Raw genomic sequence first — 9,476 nt, forward strand, 5'->3', positions numbered from 1 at the left:
AGCTGGAGAAAAAAGATTGCTCTAGTTGAATGAGCTAGAAGAGTTCAGACTCACTGCTTTCGAAAATGCCAAGCTTTACAAAGAGAAAGCAAAAAGGTGGCATGACAGAAAGCTGTCATCTAGAGTCTTTGAACCAGGACAGAATGTTCTGCTATTTAACTCTAGGCTCAGGCTATTCCCCGGGAAACTGAAATCCCGGTGGAGGGGACCATATGTGATTACAAATGTGTCACCATATGGCTATGTGGAGCTTCAAGACATTGATTCTAATAAGAAGTTCATCGTTAATGGACAAAAAATCAAGCATTATCTTGAAGGCAATGTTGAGCAAGAGTGCTCAAGGCTGAGGTTAGATTAAAAGCTCAGCAAGGTCCAGCTAACGACAATAAAGAAGCGCTTGCTGGGAGGCAACCCAGCCATTAGCAAAGCTTTTTATTTATTTATTTGTTTAATTTTAATTATAAAAGTTTAATATAAATAATATTCAAGGTAAAGAATCAATTGCATAAGTTCACAGGGCTACAGAAGGATTCAGAATACAAAACAGGGAGAAAGAGCTCACTGGCAAGAAAATGCCAGTAAGAGGTATATTTGGCCGTTAAATGCCCAAAAGAAGCATCTACTGGGTGTTTAATGCCAGTAATGATACCTTTTTGGGCGTTACACGCCAGAATGGGCACCATTCTGGGCGTTTAACGCCATACTTGCAGCATCCTGGGCGTTCAGAAAAATGCTCAGTGATGAAAGATTTCTGGCATTTAACGCCAGCCAGAAGCAACAGCTGGGCGTTAAATGCCCAAAAGAGGCTACAGATGGGCGTTAAACGCCCAAAACAAGCAGCAGTTGGGCGTTTAACGCCAGGATTGTGGAGGGGAGGAAGTTCTTGTTCCCAACTTGGATTTTTTTTAAATTTCATATCTCCAACCATTTTTCTTGCATAAACATGTTCTATACTTTCTTTTTTTTTCAAACTTTTTTTTCCAAAATTTTTTAAAATATCTTAATCCTAAAAATTAAATCTTTCTCAATTCTTCTTCAACCTCTTTTCAAATCTTTTTCAAAACAAATCTATTTTTTTCAAAATTCTTTTTTTTTTCAAACTCATCAAAAGAACAAATCAATATCTTTTTCAAATCTTCACAACATTTTTAGAAAAAATCTATCTTTTTTAAATATCTTTCATATCTTTTCAATTTTAAACTACATCTTTTCCTATCTTACTTATCTTTTCCAAATCACATTTTCTATCATATCTTTTTAAAAGATTTTCGAAAACCGACCCCTTCCCTTTAAATCCTCGTTCGGCCTCCCCCTCTCTTCCACAATTCGAACTTGGCTCTCCCTCTATCCCTCTCCTTTCTTTTCTTTTGCTTGAGGACAAGCAAACCTCTAAGTTTGGTGTGTTTATCTGTGATCACTAAGCCAATAACCACCAAGATCATGGCTCCTAAGGGAAAACAAACCAACTCAAGAGGCAAGAAAGAGAATATTCCAAAACCACTTTGGAATCAAGGGAAGTTCTTAACCAAAGAACATTCAGACCATTACTACAAAATAATGGGTCTAAGGTCAGTGATCCCGGAAGTTAAATTCGATCTGAAAGAAGACGAATATCCGGAGATCCAAGAGCAAATTCGAAATAGGAGCTGGGAAGTCCTAGCTAATCCTGAAACAAAGGTGGGAAGAAACATGGTTCAAGAATTCTACTCTAATATGTGGCAAATAGACAGGCAGAGAATAGCTGGAACCGCATTCTATGACTATCGAACTCTGGTCAGAGGGAAGATTGTTCACACCCACCCTGACAAAATAAGGGAGATCTTCAAGCTGCCTCAACTGCAAGATGACCCAGACTCCTTTAATAGGAGAATGATGAGACCAAATCAGAGCTTGGACAAAATCCTAGAGGACATATGCCTCCCTGGAGCCAAATGGACAACCAACACAAAGGGTGTCCCAAACCAACTCAAAAGAGGAGATCTCAAACCAGTCGCCAGAGGCTGGCTGGACTTTATTGGGTGCTCTATACTGTCCACTAGCAACCGCTCTGAAGTTACCATCAAAAGAGCAGTGATGATCCATTGCATTATGCTGGAAAAAGAAGTGGAAGTTCATCAGCTGATTTCTTGTGAGCTTTACAAAATTGCAAACAAGAACTCCAAAGATGCCAAATTGGCTTATCCAAGCTTGATCTCCCTGTTATGCAAAGATGCTGGAGTAAAGATGGGAGTAGATGAGTATATTTCAGTTGAGCAACCAATCACCAAAAAGTCAATGGAAGGACAAGTGCAGGACGATCCCATCAAGAGGAGAGCACAGGAGTTCCTCCTGAAAATTCCTCAATTTAAATACTGGGGGCGCCTAGAAGCATCTATCACCAAGTTGCAAGAAGCTATGAATCAACTGAAGGAAGAAGAGCAAAATCAAAACAGCATGCTCTGTAAACTGCTTAGGGAACAAGAAGAGCAAGGGCATGAACTAAAAGAACTGAAGCGCCAGAAGCTATCTCTTGAAGGGCCAAGCACCCCACAGACTAAAGAGGCTTCTACCTTCCAAAGCAAAGGTTGTTGAGTCCTAACTCTGTGATAACCTTTTATCTATTTTAAGAGTATATGAGTAATAGAATTAGAGTCATTTGTCTTTATGTCTTTAGTTTCTTTTCTTTTATTGCTAAGTGTCTGCTTTTATGCCTAATTTATATTATTTCCATTAAATAATAAATAAAGATTAGAGTCTATGCCTTAAAGTTATGAACATCCTATGAATCCATCACCTTTCTTAAATGAAAAATGTTTTAATTACAAAAGGACAAGAAGTACATGGTTTCGAATTCATCATTGAAATTAGTTTAATTATTTTGATGCGGTGACAATACTTTTTATTTTCTGAATGAATACTTGAACAGTGCATATGTCTTTTGATATTGTTGTTTATGAATGTTAAATATGTTGGCTCTTGAAAGAATGATGAAAAGGAGACATGTTATTTGATAATCTGAAAAATCATAAAAAAATGATTCTTGAAGCAAGAAAAAGCAGTGAATACAAAATCTTGAGAAAAAAAAAAGAAAAGAAAAAAAAGAGAGAAAAAGAAAAAGCAAGCAGAGAAAGCCAATAGCCCTTAAAACCAAAAGGAAAGGGTAATAAAAAGGATCCAAGGCTTTGAGCATCAGTGGATAGGAGGGCCTAAAGGAATAAAATCCGGCCTAAGCGGCTAAACCAAGCTGTCCCTAACCATGTGCTTGTGGCGTGAAGGTGTCAAGTGAAAACTTGAGACTGAGCGGTTAAAGTCAAGGTCTAAAGAAAAAAAGAAAAGAGTGTGCTTAAGAACCCTGGACACCTCTAATTGGGGACTTTAGCAAAGCTGAGTCACAATCTGAAAAGGTTCACCTAGTTATGTGTCTGTGGCATGTATGTATCCGGTGGTAATACTGGAAAACAAAGTGCTTAGGGCCACGGCCAGGACTCATAAAGTAGCTGTGTTCAAGAATCAATATACTGAACTAGAAGAATCAATAACACTATCTGAATTCTGAATTCCTATAGATGCCAATCATTCTGAACCTCAATGGATAAAGTGAGATGCCAAAACTATTCAAGAGGCAAAAATCTACTAGTCCCGCTCATCTGATTGGAGCTAAGTTTCACTGATATTTTGGAATTTATAGTATATTCTCTTCTTTTTATCCTATTTGATTTTCAGTTGCTTGGGGCCAAGCAACAATTTAAGTTTAGAGTTGTGATGAGCGGATAATTTATACGCTTTTTGGCAGTGTTTTTACATAGTTTCTAGTATGAATTGATTAATTTTTAGCATATTTTTATTAGTTTTTAAATAAAAATCACATTTCTGGACTTTACTATGAGTTTGTGTATTTTTCTATGATTTCAGGTAATTTCTGGCTGAAATTGAGGGACCTGAGCAAAATCTGGTTCAGAGGCTGAAAAAGGACTGCAGATGTTGTTGGATTCTGACCTCCCTGCACTCGAAATGGATTTTCTGGAGCTACAAGAGTCTAAATGGCGCGCTCTTAATTGCATTGGAAATTAGACATCCAGGGCTTTCTAGAAATATATAATAGTCTATACTTTGCCCGAGTTTAGATGACGCAAACTGGCGTTCAACGCCAGTTCTCTGCCCTATTCTGGCGTTAAACGCCAGAAACAGGTTACAAGTTGGAGTTAGATGCCCAAAACAGGTTACAACCTGGCGTTTAACTCCAGAAATAGTCTAGGCACGTATAAAGCTCAAGTCTCAGTCCAGCACACACCAAGTGGTCCCCAGAAGTGGATTTCTGCACTATCTATCATAGTTTACTCATTTTCTGAAAACCTAGGTTACTAGTTTAGTATTTAAACAACTTTTAGAGATTTATTTTGTACCTCGTGACATTTTCACGTTTTACATTGTATCTCTACGACATGAGTCTCTAAACTCCATGATTGGGGGTGAGGAGCTCTGCTGTGTCTCGATGAATTAATGCTATTACTTCTGTTTTCTATTCAATCACGCTTGTTTCTATTCTAAGATACTCGCTTGTACTTAACCGGGATGAATGTGATGATCCGTGACACTCATCATCATTCTCAACCTATGAACGCGTGCCTGACAACCACTCCCGTTCTACTTTAGATTGAGTGTGTATCTCTTAGCCTCTTGGTTCATGATCAGAGTCTTCGTGGTTTAGGCTAGGATTATTGGCGGCCATTCCTGAGATCCGGAAAGTCTAAACCTTGTCTGTGGTATTCTGAGTAGGATCTGGGAGGGGATGATTGTGACGAGCTTCAAACTCATGAGTGCTGGGCATAGTGACAGACGCAAAAGGATCAATGGATCCTATTCCAACATGAGTGAGAACCGACAGATGATTAGCCGTGCGGTGACAGCGCATTTGAACCATTTTCACTGAGAAGATGGATGGTAGCCATTGACAACGGTGATTCACCAACATACAGCTTGCCATGGAAGGAGACCCGCGTGCGTGAAGAAGGAGACAGTAGGAAAGCAGAGATTCAGAAGACAGAGCATCTCCAAAACCTCAATCTGTTCTCCATTACTGCATAACAAGTACTATTTAATTTATGCTTTTTACTCTTCATAAATATAATCACTCTTATCATTGATCTCCTGACTAAGAATTATAAAATAACCATAGCTTGCTTCAAGCCGACAATCTCCGTGGGATCGACCCTTACTCACATAAGGTATTACTTGGACGACCCAGTGCACTTGCTGGTTAGTGGTACGAGTTGTGGAAAGTGTGATTTACAATTCGTGCACCACCCCCACCCCCAAACGCAAACCTAGCCGCTCTCTACTCTCACTCTCTCAATTTCTCTCTCTGCACTCACTCTCAGTCTCACTCGAAGAAACCTAGGGCCGGCGGCGAACCCATCTTCTTGTAGCACCTTCCCAGTCGGCGAACCCCTTCATCCCAGGCTCCCACTACCTCGTAGCACCGTCGAAGCCTTCCTCTTAGCGCCACCGAACCTTTCTTCCCAGCCCCTCCTTGCAAACAGCACCACCCATCCCCAACCAGCACCACCCTCGCAGTCGTAGACACTACACCACCCAGCAGGCCAGCACCATCCAGCGGCACCCCAGCGCCACCAACAGGACCGATCTGGCCACCCCCAACACTGTTTGTGGCCACCCATAGCAGTACTCTGCGTTTCTGGCCTGGCCACCCACAACACAGCAGCCACCGGTTGGCCCTCTTCCAGTGCTCTTCCTCCTTTCTATCCACTTGATTTCAGGTTTGATTTTCTCTCCTTCTATGTATCTGAAGTAATTAGACATATTGGGTTTATAATTATGAAATAGCTAGGGTTTGATTTTGTTAATTATAATTTCTGTGATTTTGAGTTGCTGGATTTGTTTAGGATTTTGTTAATTTCTTGTTAATAACTCTGATTCTGTGCTTCTGAGTTGCTGGGTTCAAATTTGCTTGTTTTGCTTAGTTCAAATTCTGTGATTCTCTGATTCTGTGATTCTGATTTTGTGATTATGTGATTTTGAATTGATTTTTTGGTTTTCTGCACTTATTTTCCTTGTTTTGAAATTTTGTTAATAATACTGATGAGTTACTGTGCTTGTTTACTGATTTTGTTAATTTGAGTTATTTGTTTTGAGTTGATTTTGTGATTTAATTTATTAATAATTCTGATTCTGTGATTCTGAGCTGCTGGGTTTAATTTATTTTTGCTTGTTTTGAGTTGATTTTGTGATTTATTTGTATTCCATTTCTGTTCAATCTATTTGTTTATTGTTGCTGATTGTTGTTCATTGTTCTTTATTGTTTGTTCATTGTTGCTGATTGTTGTTCATTGTTCATTGTTGCTGAATGCTAGTAATTTTATTTTGTTGTGTTTTTGCTTCTATTTTTTTAATTATTTGTTCATTGTTGTTCATTGTTCATTGTTGTTAATTCCTAGTATTTGTGAGAAAGTACATTTCAATTGCAAGTTATGAAGTTCTTTGTACTATGAAAGATGTCTTCAACATTCTAAATATACTGATATAATGGTATTAAAAATAGAAAGGAAGAGTTTTATTATTTGTAATATACCTTTAGATGTGTTATTTTCTTGCATAAATTCTGTTAGTCTTGTGTTAATTTGTGTCATTTAATAGAGTTAGGTCATTTGTTTTACTATAAGAAATAAGAAGTGATGGATAGATTGTGTGAAAAATAGCATTCTACTCCAAGTTGTATGTGTTGTTCAGTTAAATATATAAATCATATATCTTGTCACTACAATAGATTGAAAATGCTGGACTTTATAAAAATTGGAACTATTAACTCAACCCTTTCCATTTATTGTTAGAGTTTTTCTAATAATATATCTATTTTTTCAACCTGGTGATGAGCAAGCTTTCCATGAATCAGGTCATGTTGTTGCAGGCTGGTTCTTAAAACATTTTACATAAGTGTGTGTTTTATACAGGGTAAAAAGTCAATGCAGCTGTTAAGATTTACATGTGTATATGATAGATTTGATTCTTTATTTGTGCATGCCCTTAATGTGATCTTTGATTTACACCAACAATGTCAACTTTGATTTATGTAGTTTATTATTAATTCTGACAATATTGCAGCTTCAGATGCTTGCGGATCCTAAGGAGGAAGGTCCCGACACAGTTCACAGAGTGAAGAAATAACTAATAAGCACCTTGATTTCATTGCCATGTCTTATGTATGTTAAGTAATTTCTTTTACAACAGCACTAGGTATTGAAGTTAAAGTAGAAGCCAGGTATATTTGTTCAACAATTGTCTGTGTACTAGCGTCGTTACTTTTAGAACAATAACAATCCCTTAATCCAGTCTAATTTTCTCATTTGGGGTCTGATGAGCGGATAATTTATATGCTTTTTGGCATTGTTTTTACATAATTTTCAGTATGATTTAGTTAGTTTTTAGTATATTTTTATTAGTTTTTAAATAAAAATCACATTTATGGACTTTACTATGAGTTTGTGTGTTTTTCTGTGATTTCAGGTATTTTCTGGCTGAAATTGAGGGACCTAAGCAAAAATCAGATTTAGAGGTTGAAGAAGGACTGCAGATGCTGTTGGATTCTAACCTCCCTGCACTCAAAGTAGATTTTCTGGAGCTACAAAACTCTAAATGGTGTGCTCTCAATTGCGTTGGAAAGTAGACATCCAGGACTTTCCAGAAATATATAATAGTCCATACTTTGATTAATAATAGATGACGTAAACTGGCGTTGAACGCCAGTTCCATGCTGCATTTTGGAGTCAAACGCCATAAACAGGTTGCAAAGTGGAGTTAAACGCAAGAAACAGATTACAAACTGGCGTTCAACTCCAAGAAAGACCTCTACACGTATAAAGCTCAATGCTCAGCCCAAGCACACACCAAGTGGGCCCCGGAAGTGGATTTCTGCATCATTTACTCATTTCTGTAAACCCTAGTAACTAGTTTAGTATAAATAGGACTTTTTACTATCTTTGTAGAGATCTTTGATTAGTTTTTATGCTATCTTAGACTTTCATGGGAGCTGGCCATTCGGCCATGCCTGGACCATTATCACTTATGTACTTTCAAATGGTAGAGTTTCTACACACCATAGATTAAGGTGTGGAGCTCTGCTGTTCCTCATGAATTAATACAAAGTACTACTATTTTTTTATTCAATCGACCCAGTGCACTTGCTGGTCAGTTGTGCGAAGTTGTGACAAAGAATTAAGATTATGAACGTCCGTATAAAGTTTTCAGCACCGTTACCAAGGAATGGAACCGTCACGATTTCTGCGCACCAAGTTTTTGGCGCCGTTGCCGGGGATTGTTCGAGTTTGGACAACTGACGGTTCATCTTGTTGCTCAGATTAGGTAATTTTATTTTAATTTTAAGCTTTTTATTTCTTATTTTCAAAAAATACAAAAAATTTTTCTTCTTTTTTCGTTTTTCCCAATTAAATTTCGAAAAAAAATAAAAAAAAGTTTAATAAAATAATAAAACCAAAAATATTTTGTGTTTCTTGTTTGAGTCTAGAGTTAAGTTTTAAGTTTGGTGTCAATTGCATCTTTTTAATTTTCTAAAAATTATTTTCGAAAATTTCATGCATTGCATTCTTCATGATCTTCAAGTTGTTCTTGGCCAGTCTTCTTGTTTGATCATCATATTTTCTTGTTTTGTGTCTTTTCTTGTTTTTCATATGCATTTTCAATTTGTTAATGTCTAAAGAATAAAAATTTTTAAGTTTGGTGTCTTGCATGTTTTCTTTTCTTGAAAATTTTTCAAAAAAAAAGTTCTTGGTGTTCATCTTGACATTCATAGTGTTCTTGCATGCATCACATGTTTTGATCCAAAATTTTCATGCATTGAGTCTTTGGGTTGTTTTTCTCTTTCTTCATTGAAAATTCAAAAATAAAAAAATATCTTTCTCTTATTTCACTCATAATTTTCGAAAATTTGATTTGATGTAGTAAAAAATTTTTAAAATTTAGTTATTTCTTATGAGTCAAATCAAATTTTTAATTTAAAAATCTTAACTTTTTCAAATCTTTTTCAAAAATCAAATCTTTCTCATTTTTCTTTCATAATTTTCGAAATTTTCAAAATTAATTTTCAAAAATCTTTTTCATAATTTTCAAAAATCTTATTAGCATTTAATGTGATTGATTCTAAAATTTTAAGTTTGTTACTTGTCTAGTAAGAAAGGTTCAATCTTTAACATTTTAAAATCATATCTTTTTGTTACTTGTTAGTCAAGTAATCAACTTTAATTTTCAAAATCATATCTTTTTAATTTTCAATCATATCTTTTTGATTGCTAATTTCAAAATCTTTTTCAAAATTAAATCTTTTTAAATTTTTTTTTCAAATCTTTTTCAAAATAAGTTTCAATCACATCTTTTTCAAAATCAATTTCAAAATCTTTTCTAACTTCCTTTCTAACTTCTTACCTTTTTAAAATTGATTTTCAAATTTTTTTTAATCAATCCTATCT

The 9,476-nt window shown here is 36.0% G+C and overlaps 1 long non-coding RNA gene across 1 annotated transcript; it reads left to right on the forward strand.

Annotated features, from left to right (window-relative positions):
• On the forward strand, window positions 5,533–7,261 carry LOC110271682. The gene is made up of 2 exons (XR_002362251.1): window positions 5,533–5,756; window positions 7,099–7,261. It is a non-coding gene; the product is annotated as an uncharacterized LOC110271682 (long non-coding RNA).

Source organism: Arachis ipaensis, chromosome B01 (genome assembly GCF_000816755.2).
Source record: "Arachis ipaensis cultivar K30076 chromosome B01, Araip1.1, whole genome shotgun sequence".
NCBI lineage: Eukaryota > Viridiplantae > Streptophyta > Magnoliopsida > Fabales > Fabaceae > Arachis > Arachis ipaensis.